The sequence below is a fragment of the Pongo pygmaeus genome, chromosome 4 (genome assembly GCF_028885625.2).
Source record: "Pongo pygmaeus isolate AG05252 chromosome 4, NHGRI_mPonPyg2-v2.0_pri, whole genome shotgun sequence".
In the NCBI taxonomy this organism is placed as follows: domain Eukaryota; kingdom Metazoa; phylum Chordata; class Mammalia; order Primates; family Hominidae; genus Pongo; species Pongo pygmaeus.
Window position 1 is genome coordinate 81,982,793 of NC_072377.2, and position 14,557 is coordinate 81,997,349.

General features: G+C 37.7%; 1 non-coding gene across 1 annotated transcript; it reads right to left on the reverse strand.

Moving 5' to 3' along the window:
• Nucleotides 1-5,400: 5,400 nt before the first annotated feature.
• Nucleotides 5,401-5,511, reverse strand: LOC129037649 (U6 spliceosomal RNA). The gene has a single exon (XR_008502888.1). It is a non-coding gene; the product is annotated as a U6 spliceosomal RNA (small nuclear RNA).
• Between the last annotated feature and the right edge of the window lie 9,046 nt (nt 5,512-14,557).

A 14,557-nucleotide genomic window follows, 5' to 3' on the forward strand; every position in this document is an offset into this window, starting at 1 on the left:
AAATTTTGTTGCTTTTTTGTTTGTTTGTGTTCTTGGGTTTATTTATTTTTATTTTTTTGTCCTTAAATAGCATAGGTTCACGACTCAGGATAACTTTACTTTGGCCCCAGATTAGGTCTCCCAAAAGGTTTCCCAGCAGTCAAGTCACGGAGTCTCCTGCTGAGTCACCATGAAGCAGACCTCTACCTTGAGAGGCCTTGTTATCACCCCAACTCTTGACTTCTTCTGGTACCACCATCTCCTGTCACCTGAGCTACATAAAATTTTGAATTCATATTGACTACTTGAATCTAATGGCTAGGATGCAGTGATGCTGCTAAACACCTTACAATGCACAGGAGAGCCCCCAGGAAAAAAGAATTATCTAGCCCTAATGTCAATAATGCCACTATTGACAAACCTTGGAAGAAGGGTAACAGGGTGATTTGTTTTCCTTAAAAAAGGTCTCTTGTTGGCTGGGCATGGTGGTGCACGCCTGTAGTCCTACCTGCTCAGGACTAGGCATAAGGATTGTTTGAGCCCAGGAGTTCGAGGCTGTAGTGAGCTGTGATCGCACCACTGCACTTCAGCCTGGGCAACAGAGCAAGACCATGTCTTAAATTACCAAAAAAAAAAAAAAAAAAAAAAAAAAATCTGTAGTCTGCTCATCTGCTCATTAGAAGGAAAGGAGGAAAGGAAGGGAAGGAAGAAATGGAAAAGAAAGGAAATAAAGGGATAGAAGGCTATGGGAGAGAAGATGATAAAAAATCAGACAGAAGGATAATTGAAAGTAAAGATAGCTTATTTCTACTCCCATCTCTACAATTGACTGCCAGTGTGACCTCGACAAGCCACAGATTCTTTGGGAGTCGGTTTCCTCACTGGTAATATAGGGAATGGAGCTAGTTAGCCTGCTTCTGAGGTTCTTTCAGTTCAAAACTTCTATGACATTATCTTGGATAGTCAAGCAGACTTAGGGAAAAATTAAGTTTTAATGCTGTATGTGCTCATAGCTATCTTTCTTTTAACTAGAGACCGGGTCTCACTGTTTTGCCCAGGCTAGTCTTGAACTCCTCAACTCAAGCAATCCTCTCTTCTTGGCCTCCCAGAGTGCTGGGATTATAGGCGTGAGCCGCCACAACCGGCCCTCATGGCTGGTTTTAAGTCGTGGCATTCTGTGCTATCATGGACACAGTATAGGGTTTCTGTTTCTATCAACATTTTTGGCACAAGTAATAGTGCCAGTTTAAAAAATTCAGGCCCCATTGTTAGACTTTTTGTGAGGCACTGACAACAGAAAAAAGTAATATTGTCAATTTTTTCAGTGCTCTTTTGTCAAAATTTCAATTTTTTTTAATTAAGAAAGAATACGTAGATCTGAACTCTCTTAAAAATTATCTGTTATGGGTATAAATGGGCAGGGAAACTGGCTTGGAATAAAGCAAATTAAAGAGACAAAAAAGAAACTGACTCTCCAGTCTAGCACATAAGGAGCTTAGAAGTTGCTACTCTGTCCTAACAAGTAAAAGGCTGAACAAACTGAAAAAAAATCAACAATATTTTTAGATTTATTACAGAGATGAAGTCAAAGGGCTAAGTGCTGCCCCCGAAACTGACGAGACAGACAGGTAAATGCAGAGAATCACAACTTAGCAGAGCAGAAACCACCCCAGGAACTAGTACTGGGTTAGGAAAAGTGGAACTGTAATTCACAAACTGCTGGAAACTAGATATAGACAAACTTGAGTTTAAATCTCCAGGAGGACCCAGTCTTGGGGGCCCCCACACTTTGGGAAGCTTTACTTCCAGGTGCCTGACCTCGTTCTTACAGTGAACTTTGGAGAAAAATCCCTTCATGCTTCCTGCAGGGGGAGGAGGAAAGGAACCATTTTGAAACAAACCAGAGCACTCTGTTCTGAACAAGGTCTGCTCTCAGGAGAAACTATTTTTCAGAGTCTGCCCAGCTGGGGTTTTATCAAAACCTAACCTACTGGAGGAAAGGAAAATATTTAACTCCAGCCTACTGTATCCATCGTGTCCCACCTAAAGGGAAAAAAAAGCTGAAACAGCAATGGGACAGCTCACAGACCAGAGGCGCAGACTACCAAAAGATGGAGACCTAATCGTAGGATGATAGACACTTCCAGTCCCCCATATTTCACCACTCTATTACCAAGGCAGTTTCTTGTATCTAGTATAGCATGTCCACCTTTCAACAGAAATTTATAAAAAATACTGAAGGGAGAAAAAAAAAACCCACAATTTGAAAAGACTAAAATAAACATCAAAACCAGAGTCTGATATGGTAGGAAAGTTAGAATTACTAAGCCAGAAATTTTTAAGAACTGTGATTACTATGCTAAGGACTTTAAAGGGAAAACATGCAAGAGCAGGTTGATAATGTGAGCAGAATGATGGAAATTCTAAGATACATTCATGGACAATGCTAGAGATCAAAATACTGTAACAGAAATGAAGAATGCCTTTGATGGACTTCATAGCAGACTGGATGTGGCTGAGGGAGGAATCTCTGAGCTTGAGGATATGAAATAGAAACCTCCCAAACTGAAAAGCAAAGACAGAAAAGACTGGAAGAAAAAAAAAACAGAAGAGACTATCTAAGAACCATGAGACAGCTATTATATGTGTAACATACAATAATGGGGATACTAGAAGGAAAAGAAATAGAAGGAAGAGGAAGCAATATCTTATGCAATAATAACTGAGAATTTTCCCCAGATTAATGTCGGACACCAAACAACAGATCCAGAAAGCTCAGAGAACACTGAGCAGGATAAATGCCCAAAAAATGACACCTAGGCACATTGTATTCAAATGCCAGAAAACTAAAGATAAAGGAAAAAACCTGAAGGAAGCCAGAGGAAAACAAACTTTACCTATACCTTTATCTTACCTATAAGATAAGAATTACATTTGACGTCTCAGAAACAGTGTAAGCAAGAAGACAGTAGAGTTAAATAGTTACAATGATGAAAGAAAAAAACCACTGGCCTAGAACTCTGCGCCCTGTGAAATTATCTTTGAAAAGTAAGGAAAAATGAAGACTTTCTCATGCAAAAATTGAGCAAATTTTTTTGCCAGTAGATCTGCCTTGCAAGAAATGTAAAATTAAGTTTTTCAGAGAGAAGGAAAATAATCTAGGTCAGAGACATGGATGTACATGAAGAAAAAGAAAAGCATCAGAGAAGGAATAAGTAAAGGTAAAATTAAAACTTTAATTTTTCTCGTTTTTAATTGGTCTGACAGTAGACAGTTTGTTCAAAATAGTAATAGCAACAGCAACAATGTATTTGAACAGTTTGTTCAAAATAGTAATAGCAACAATGTGCTTATGTGTAAATGAAAGGAATGACAGTAATGATACAAGGGATGGGAGGAAGGAATTAGGAATGTTTTGTAATTGTAAGACACTTGCACTCCTCATAGAGCAGTATAGTGTTACAAGGATACAAGGGGGATATTGTGGGTTTGGCTCCAGACCACTACAATAAAGCAAATATAGCAATAAATTGCGTTATGTGAATTTTTTGTTTCCCAGTGCATATAAAAGCTATATTTACCCTATACTGTAGTCCATTAAGTGTGCAGTTACATTGTGTCATAAAAAATGATGTACCAGCCAGGTGTAGTGGCTCACGCCTCTAATCCCAGCACTCTGGGAGGCTGAGGCAGGTGGATCACCTGAGATCAGGAGTTCAAGACCAGCCTGGCCAACATGCTGAAACCCTATCTCTATTAAAAATTTAAAAAATTAGCTAGGCATGGTGGTGGGTGCCTGTAATCCCAGCTACTCGGGAGGCTGAGGCAGGAGAATCACTTGAACCCAGGAGGCGGAGTTTGCAAAGAGCGGAGATCGACCCATTGCACTCCAGCTTGAACAACAAGAGCGAAACTCCACCACAAAAAAAAAAAAAAAAAGTCTGTTGGCTCACGCCTGTAATCCCAGCACTTTGGGAGGCCAAGGCAAGCAGATCACCTGAGGTCAGGAGTTTGAGACCAGCCTGACCAACATGGAGAAACCCCATCTCTACTAAAAATACAAAAATTAGCTGGGCGTGGTGGCGCATGCCTGTAATCCCAGCTACTTGGGAGGCTGAGGCAGGAGCATAGCTTGAACCTGGGAGGTGGAGGTTGTGGTGAGCCAAGATTGCGCCATTGCACTCCAGCCTGGACAACAAGAGCTAAACTCCATCTCAAAAAAAAAAAAAAGTACCTACCTTAATTTAAAAATACTTTAATGCTAGAAAATGCTAATGATCATCAGATCCTTCAGCAAATTATAATCTTTTTTCTGATGGAGGCTCTTGCCTCATTGTTGATAGCTGCTGACTGATCAGGGTAGTGGTTGCTGAAGGTTGGGGTGACTGTGGCAATTTCTTAAAATAAGACAACAATGAAGTTTGCTGCATCAATGGACTCTTTGTTTGATGGAAGATTTATCTGTAGCATGCAATACCATTTGATAGCATTTGACCTACAGTAGAATTTCTTTCAAAATTGGAGCCAGTCCTCTCAAATCACATCACTGTTTTATTGACTAAGTTTCTGTAATGCTCTATGTCAGTTGTTGTCATTTCAACAATGTTCACAATGTCTTCCCCAGGAGAAGTTTCCTTATCAAGAAACCACTTTCTTTGCTCATCCATAAGAAGCAACTCCTCTTCTCTTCAAGTTTGATCATGAGATTGCAGCAATTCAATCCCATCTTCAGGTTCCACTTCTAGTTATCTTGCTATTTCCACTACATCTTCAGTTACTCCTTCCACAGAACTCTTGAACCCCTTCAAGTCATCTGTGAAGGGGTTAGCATCAACTTCTTTCAAACTCCTGTTAATGTTCATATTTTGACCTCCTCTCATGAATCATGAATGTTCTTAATGGCATCTAGAATAGTGAATGTTTTCCAGATTTTCAATTAATTTTTCCAGATCCATCCAAGGAATCACTGTCTGTGACAGCCATAGCTTATGAAATGTATTTCTTAAATACTAATACTTGAAAGTTGGAATGACTCCTTGATCCATGGGTTGCAGAATGGATGTTGTGTTAGCATGCCTGAAAACAATATTAATCTCCTTGTACATCTCCATCAGTACTCTTACGTGGCCAGGTGCATTGTCATTGAGCAGTAATAATTTGAGAGGAATCCTTTTTTTTTTGAGCTGTAGGTCTCAACAGTGGGCTTAAAATATTCAGTATACCATGCTGCAAATGGATATGCTGTCATCCAAGCTTTGTAGTTCCATTTCTAGAGCACAGGCAAAGTAGATTTAACATAATTCTTAAGGGCCCTAGGATTTTGAAGTGGTACATGAACATTGGCTTCAACTTAAAATCACCAGCTGCCTTAGCCCCTAACAAGAGAATCAACCTGTCCTTTGAAGTGTTTGCTTGTTTGTTTGTTTTATGGAATGCTTCACTAATTTGCATGTCATCCTTGTGCAGGGGCCATGCTAATCTTCTCAGTATCATCCCAGTTTTTTTTAGTATATGTGCTGCCAAAGCCAGCACCCTTTGAAGTTTCGAAGCCAGGCACTGTCTTTTTCTCTCTAGCTGTAAAGGTCCTAGATAACATCTTCTTCCAATATAACATTTCTTTCCCCCCACTGAAAATCTGTTGTAAGGATAGCCACCTTTCATCAACTATCTTAAGTAGATCTTCTGGACAACTTGCTGCAGCTTCTACATCAGCACTTGCTGCTTCCCCTTACACTTTTATGTTCTGGAGAGGGCTTCTTTTCTTAAACCTAATGAGTCAGCCTCTGCTAGCTTCCAACTTTTCTTCTGCAGCTTTCTAACCTATCTCAGCCTTCATAGATTGAACAGTTAGGGCTTTTTCTTGGATTAGGCTTTGGATAAAGGAATGTTGTGGCTGGTTTGAGCTTCTACCCAGACCAGTAAAACTTACTCCATATCAGCAATAAAGTTGTTTTACTTTCTTAGCATTATGCATTCACTGGAGTACACTTTTAATTTCCTCCAAGAACTCTTCCTTTGCATTCACAACTTGGCTAATGGTTTGCCACAAGACATCTAGCTTTCGGTCTATACAGACTTTCAAAAGGCCTTCCTCATTAACCATAATTATTTCTGGCCTTTGATTTAAAGTGAGAGGCTGGGTGTGGTGGTTCATGCCTGTAATCCCAGCACTTTGGGAGGCTGAGGTGGGCAGATCACCTAAGGTCAGGAATTCGAGACCAGCCTGGCCAACATGGCAAAACCCCATCTCTACTAAAAATACAAAAATTAGCCAACATGGTCACACGCGTTTGTAGTCCCAGCTACCTGGGAGGCTGAGGCAGGATAATCTCTGGAACCTGGGAGGCGGATGTTGCAGTGAGCCAAGATCACACCACTGCACTCCAGCCTGGGTGACAGAGCAAGACTCTATCTAAAAAAAAAAATATATATATATATACATATATTTAACATATTGTGACAATTACCAAAATGTGACACAGAGACACAAAGTGAGCAAATGCTGTTGGAAAAATGGTACCAATAAATTTACCTGATGCAGGGTTGCCACAAACCTCCAATTTGTAAAAAGCACAGTATTCACAGAGTGCAATTAAGCAAGGCTATGCCTGTATTCAAAAGTGGACTTGAATTTATTGTAAGTGTGTATTGCAAATTTTAGGGCAACCACTTTAAAGATTTTAAGAAGAAGCATAGGTGACTAGGTACACTGAATCACGCCTGTAATCCCGACACTTTAAGAAGTGGAGGGAGGAGGACTGCTTGAGCCCAGGAGTTCAAGACCAGTCTGGGCAACATAGCGAGACCCTGTCTCTACAAAAAATTTAAAAATTAGCCAGGCACAGTGGTGTGCACCTGTAATCTCAGCCATTTGGGAGGCTGGAGCAGGAGAATTACTTGAGCCCAGGAGTTTGAGGCTGCATTGAGCCATGATCACACCACGGCACTCCAGCCTGGGCTACAGAGTGAGACTCCACCTTAAAAAAAACATGAAGTGGCATAATTGATATACTAAGAAAGAAGACTAAATGGAATCATATGTTATAATATCCTATAATATATGGTATGTATATCATATATATCATTATATAACTATATCATAATAAAATGCTCCATTAATACCTCAAAAGTCAGAAGAAGTATGGAAGATAAAAATAGGAACAAATAGCAAGGGCAACAAATAGAAAATAGTCACAAATATCACAGATATTAATCCAATTATATTAACAACACTTTAAATGTCAGCTGTCTAAATACTCCAATTAAAAGACAGATTGCCAGAGTGGATCAAAAAATAAGACCCAGCTATATATTGTCTACAAGAAACCCTTTTAAAACATAGACACATATAGATTAAAAGTAAAGGGATGGAGAAAGATATACCATGCTAAGACTAATCAAAAGATAGTGATGGCTGGTTGGAGTACAGTGCTATTTACAACTAATTGATCATAACTGGTTACAGATTTATTTGTTCTCTCTCTATTTCCATTGCTTCACTTGACTAGCCTTGAAAGAAAGAAAGGAGAGAGAAAGAAGGAAAGAGAGAAAGAAGGAGAGAGAGAGAAAGAAAAAAAGAAAGAAAGGAAGGAAGAAAGAAAGAAAGAAAAAGAAAGAAAGAAAGAAAGAAAAAAAAGAAAGAAAGAAAGAGGAAGTGTGGATCTTGGATCATGACATCAGCAAGATGGTGGAATAGGACTTTCCAGCACTTATCCCCTCATAGAAACATCTATTTGAACAACTCTCCATGCATGAAAATATCTTCATAACAGCTAAGGAATTCAGTTGAGAGATTATAGCACCTGTATGTAGCAGAGAATTTCGAAAGGACCCACTGAAGAAAGTAGGAAGAACAGTTTCTCCTTTTCTGCATCACATCACCCCTTCAAGCCAGGCAACATAACATGGAGATAGATATCCTCCAAGTGGGGGAAGGAGAGTAAAGTGAGTCTCAGAGTTTGCCACAGGCCCGGCACCAGCATTGCTCCAGTGAAACTCAGTGCCAGCTGGCTCCCACAGCCCTAGGCTCCAAGCTGGTACCTGCAGACTGAACCCCACAACTCCAGGCTCCAGGCCAGTCCCCACAGATATAAGCTCCAAGCCACCCAGAACCAGGCCAGTCCCTGCTGCCCCAGTCTCCAGGCTAGCCCCCATAACTCCATGCTCCAGCAAACCCAGGATACAAGCTGACCCTAGGAGACTCCAGCCCCTGATAACCCAGGCACTGGGGGTGAGCACCCCAATGTAAACTATGGACTTCAGATAGTAATGATGTGTCAATGTAGATTCATCAGTTGTAACAAATGCACCACTGTGGTGCTGGATGTCCATAGTAGGGGAGGTTGTGTGTCTTTGGGGACGGGGAGCATATATGAACTCTCTATACTTTCCACTCAATTTTGCTATGAACTTAAATCTGCTCTAAAAATAAAGGTTATTAAATTAAGAAAACATCAGTGAGTAGGACTTATATGTGCTCATATGAAAACAGGATATTTATATGTGTTTATATGAAAATACCTTCTATTATCTTATAGAATGTTTCCATCCATCTGAAAATATGTAGTGTATATTTGTAGAAAATTTCTAAAACCATACCTGTGAAATGATTCACAGTATTTGCACAATGGGGTCAGAGATAGAATATAGTCTAGGCTCCATGAGATATCCTTTTTTACTTTTTGCATTTCTAACATGCACATATATTAATTTCTAATAAGAAAATGTTTTTAAAAAGCAAGAAAAGAAGTAACTTGTGACAGTTAGGGAAATGTGAATATAGACTATATATTAGATGATATTGAATTTAAACTCTCCTTAAAAATATGTGTATCCACCATGGAATACTATGCAGCCATAAAAAGGAATGATATAATTTCTTTTGTGGGAACATGAATAGAGCTAGAGGCCATTATCCTTAGAAAACTAATGCAATAACAGAAAACCAAATACCATATGTTCTCACTTAGAAGCAGGAGCTAAATGATGAGAACTTATGAATACAAAGAAGGGAACAATAGACACTGAGGCCTCCTTGACGGTGGAGTGTGGGAGGAGGGAGAAGAGTAGAAAAAATAACTAATGGGTACGAGGTTTAATGCCTGAGTAATGAAATAATCTCTACAACAAACCCCCATGACACAAGTTTACCTTTATAACAAACGTGCACATGTATCTCCAAACCTAAAGTAAAAGTTAAAAATAGATAAACAATAAATGAAAAAATTAAAATACAAAAAAAGTTTATCAAGTAGAAAAATTGATGCCCCATATAGATATTTGATGGTTCTAGGTGAAGAGTATACACGTATTCATTGTTTTCTTCTTTCAACTTTTCTATGGGTTTGAAAATTTACTTTTGAAACCAACCAAAAAGAAAACACACCTGTAATCTCAAGGTTGTAAATTCTCTTGAAGTTCTAAACAACTTCTTCAATGTTTCTAATGAAGAATAGACTGTAGTATGAAAGTGGAAAGCCTCAGATGACCTCATTCACCCACATCAACTGATCTGTGCGACTGCTGCACATTATTTTGTAAAAACAAAACATTCATTGATAAAGGAAATAGATGATTAACTTTCAATTAAATGTGATAATAAAGGAAATTTGGTAATCATATAAACACTGATTATCAAGCAAACAAAATAAACCAGAAAAATACAGGATATTTTCAGGAAATGCGCTTGCCCAATTATCCCCATGACTTATTTTCGTATCTCCAGTTTCAGTAGAAAAAATTATCTCCCCTCGCTTCTCCCAAATTCAAGCACTGAAAATCAGTGTAAAAGATGTCATGATATTTTAACATGTGATGAGCATTATTGTATAGTGTATGATAAAACATTTTTGTACACGATGTCTATGTCATGGAAATGTTAAATAGATTTTCACATATAAGACTAATTTGTAAGTACATCAGAGGCATAGAGTTCATTACAATTTCAGCATTATTTGTCAACCAGTTTAGTTATGAAGGAAAAAGGCAAGACACTATGCTTGACTGGTGCAGATATGCCATCCTAGCCAATTATATAGGATTTCTCTTAAGTCAAAGACACTGAGAGCTCCTACTTCAGGATAGCAGCTGGAACAAAAATGTGTAATACTACAAGAGGCAGTAGTCACACTGCCAATTAGTTGCAGAGGTGGACTTGAACTGTTTTCTCAAGTCACTCAAATAAAAGTGCTCAGAGAATACGTGTTTTATCCTCTAGGAATCAATGCATTTCCTTCTGCCTGCAGAAAGGAAACAAATACCATCTGCATCATCTTTTAAACCATCATGTGTATCTCTTAGCAAAGGCAGGAGATAGGCTTTATTTCAAAATATCTAACTCCAATATCATTCCCATATGTGTTTCCACTGAATGATTCTAATAAATCATAGGGTTGAACAAATTATTCTGGACCAGTTTTAACGAAGGTAGTAAATGTCTTCATTTAGATTACATATTTGTCAAGGGCAGGGACTATATCTTACACCTTTTGATTCTCTTTCCAGAACAGTGCCCTACAGATTTGATAAAAGAGATTACTGATGATGTTTAAAATAATGATAATGTTGATAATCACTTCCTGCAATGGAAATAAAGAGAACTGCTAAATCTAACAACCCAACAGAATTTTGGGAAGACAATAGTTTTTTTTTATAGTTTTAAAAAAAATATTTCCTCAAGAGTCTATTGTTTGAAGAGTTTAGCAAAGGTTATAAAATTTAATTACCTCAGAGAGAGTGAAGAATACTTGAGAAGATTTTATTTTCCCTTCATAATTGCAATCGATATGATAAAATTGTCCTCAAGCAGTCATTCCTGTCACATTAGCATAAACAGTTAGTTTGAAGTCTCAAATGACATATTCTCCCATTGTCTCATGTTTCTTGACTGTTAAGGTTAATAGAAAGGGCCTACATTCATTAGAATAACATTGTACTAAAAATATAATCTGACCCAATTAGTGAAAGAAGCTCTTGTCTGCTATATGTGGTAATTCCAGTTGTAGGCAGCAGAGGTAGTTGTTTTCACAGGAAACATGAGATACTAATTATTCATGTGAGTTCTCTCCTAATTTTAATTTCAAATGTTAAAATCTTATATATTATTGATCTTTTGTATTACGATTCCTCTCTCTCTCTCTCTCCTTTTGCCCTTCCTTTAACAAATTATGTTTTGCTATACAGGTCAACACTGTTAATTACTTTTTGTTTACTCACTTTTTAACTCTCCAATCGAGTCCTGAATTACTATGACAAGCATAAATATCCCGGGGTGGACACTATTACAATTATACCACTTTATAAAATGACGATTTTTTCTTGCTTCTGTAAGAAGATTACAAATTGAATGTTGAATAATCATGATGTAGAAAGCACGGTGGGAGGGTGGTATGGGAAAAATAAAGATGAACACGTTTACCCCAGGATAAGAGGTTTAAACCAAGAGCTTGTAGATAATGAATTCAAAACATTCACCTCTTAAAACTGTTTAATTCCAAATCCTTTCATGTGACTATCTTAGTGCCATGGTGTTCTGAGATTAATCTTTAGTGTTCATGTTCAAAAGGACAAGCACCAAATATCCGTGTTGACCTATTTGGTCCCTTTCTTCTCCCCACTAATGTGGCTGCTAGAGCAATTAGCTGTTTATTGCATAATTAGTGGGACTCTAGGTGAACTGCTTAACTACTCTCATCCTTAATATCCCCAGTAGTAAAGAAAAATGAAAATAATCATATGAGTTTTGGAGGATTAGCATGGTGACCCAATGAGATCTAGAACATGAAAGTATCGCTACTGTGCCTGGCACTTATAGGTGATAAATAAGTATTTATTCTTTTCCTTTTTCTGAGCATCTCCCAGCAGCACATCTACTAACTGAAATATCTAGACATTCTAGGAATATCCAGACTTCGCAAGGGGATATAGCAAACAGAAGTGATAATACTAGGCTGATGCCAATGATCATTGTGGCTGCTACTTTGCTGACTTCAAAGCTTATCTGAGAGATAATGTTTTTCTGTTTAACTTATATCCCTTCCCCCGATCTGCTCCTCAACCCCTACTGCCACTCTGAGAATCCTAACACCCCAAGGCTCATTTCCCATTGAGTACCCTACTTTCATCAAGTTCAGCTGCTAAAAAAAAGTTGGAGCTATCACATAGCAAAGCACACAAATGTTGATAAAGGAATAATTTAGCTGATACCCCGAGAGTAAAGGCAGAAATGACAATAGCTATTTAACATATTTCATTTTTCTCCTATGTAAAAATTGAAATTGATATGATAAAATTGTCCTTAAGCAGTCATTCCTGTCATATTAGCATAAACAGTTAGTTTGAAGTCTCAAATGATATATTCTCCCGTTGTTTCGTGTTTCTTGACTGTTAAGGTTAATAGAAAGGGCCTACACTCATTAGAATAAAATTCTACTAAAAATATAATCTGACTTTTAAGTCAGATTATAAAAGTATAATCTGATTTTTATGAGAGAACAAGTAATTTCAAGTACTTTAATTATGGTAAAAATCATTTTAAGACATTGCCGAAGAGGCACGAGATGATGATAGGATCCTATTAAACTAGGCCATTGATTGTTTTCATCATATCCATGATGAATTGTAACATTTTACTTCACTGAAGTAGATATGAGTACGTGCTGTCTTCATATGTTTGAAACCCTAGGCAAATCAGTAAGAATAGTCCATTGTTTTTACCCTCTTTAAACAGAGGGACCAAATAAATAATTGAACCAAAAAGTGTTTCTGTTATACTGATCCTGCACTCGGTTAAAAATTAATATAGAAAAATCTCTGGAATTACAACACAAAAGCTATATTGAAGAAAGCCTTTGTTTTACCTTGATTAAAGTAAAAGACTTCTACCAAAATTGAAGTAGCAAGTGCTAACATAACTATAACATTTTGGAAAAGGCTTACCAAAAACATGCCTTCTGGGTCATTTTTATTCAGTGAATTTTTTTTTTGTCTGACAAGATAGTGCAAATGTATGACCTGATTTTATTTTTGCTGTTGAACTCAAGAGAATACAATTAAACCTAACAATTGCCAGAGTTCAACAATACTAAATAGCTAAACAGCTGAAGTAGCATTGATTAATTATTCATGAAAATGTAATCTTGATGATAATTTAACATTATTTGGTAAAGGCCTTAATTTGCTATCTAAAAATTACTATTTCCAATTAGAAAGTCTTACTCCAAATAATGTTGTAGTGTGTTATGTAGGAACAAAAAATTATTTTGAAATGGCTGGAGGCAAAAACTGAATAACTCTCTGAGCCCAGCAAGTCATAACATTTCAATATAATCTAATGAGTAGAGTGAATCAGTAATGCAGTATCATTGTCGCCTGTTTTTTCTCTTCTCCCTGGCACTACAGCAAAGCACAAAGATTGGAATATTGAGCATTTCAGCAAAGAGCCAAGGTAATTTAGATTTTTATTGCTACATTTGGTCCTTGGCTTTAAACAAGCCAAAAAAGAACCCTCAGAAAAAGTAATTTACTAAATCATGGTACCAATCAAATCATGAACAACCAAACTACAATGCTTGGCTTTCCTTGGGTTTTGTTTGTGTTGCTAAGATATTAGACAAGTCTGACTGACAAGCAATATTTTGCAGAAAAGGAGATGAGAATGCTCTCTTGGCAGGGCAGAGGTTGAGGTATAGAGACTAATGCTATCTTCTTATTTTGTAACTAAGATGACTTTGCTGGGCCTCTTGCCTTAATTGCCCTTGGGATGATTAGCATTGGCTCCAAGCTCCCAGGATACAGACTAATCCATTTGGTGAGGCTCCTGGAAACTTGCTAGCCAGCTTAGATCAATGGCCAACAAAGATTCGATGATTCCTTAGAGGAGCCATCAGTGAAGATGTTAATCTTCAGGGTAAAATATACACACATACACATACCCAAGCATACACACACAATGAAATTTCCTTAAGAGAAGGAACCATGCCTTATTCATGTTTGCAGGATTGTAAAAATTAAATGGGTTGATGCATGCCAAAGAAACTTAGAATGGTACTTGGCAAAGGGTAATCAGTAAATATTTAACAGTTGCTATTTTTGTTTATATCCACTGTGTTCAGTACAGTAACTGTTATATAATAGAAAACCAATACACTTTAAATGATTTTTAAATGAATATAGATTTATTATTTGTCTCCGCTTTGTTAGGTGCCCATTGAAGAGAATTCAAATTTAATATTTCAACTAAAAAAAGAATATATTATGTTTAAAAATTTTGGAAAACCACTGCCGCAGAGGATGGAGAGTCAGCAAAGACTTTAAAAAAGAGGACAATATGATTAGGATTCTCTTTTTTTAGGTGGGACAGGGTCTCACTGTCACCCAGGCTACCATGCAGTGGTGCAATCATGGCTCACTGCGGTCTTGACCTCTGGGGCTCAAGCAATCCTCCCACCTCAGCCTCCTGAGTAGCTGAGTAGCTGGGACCACAGGCATGAGCCACTATGCCTGGCTAATTTTAAAAAAAAAAATGTTGTAGAGATGAGGTCTTGTTATGTTACCCAGGCTGGTTTTGAACTCCTGGGCT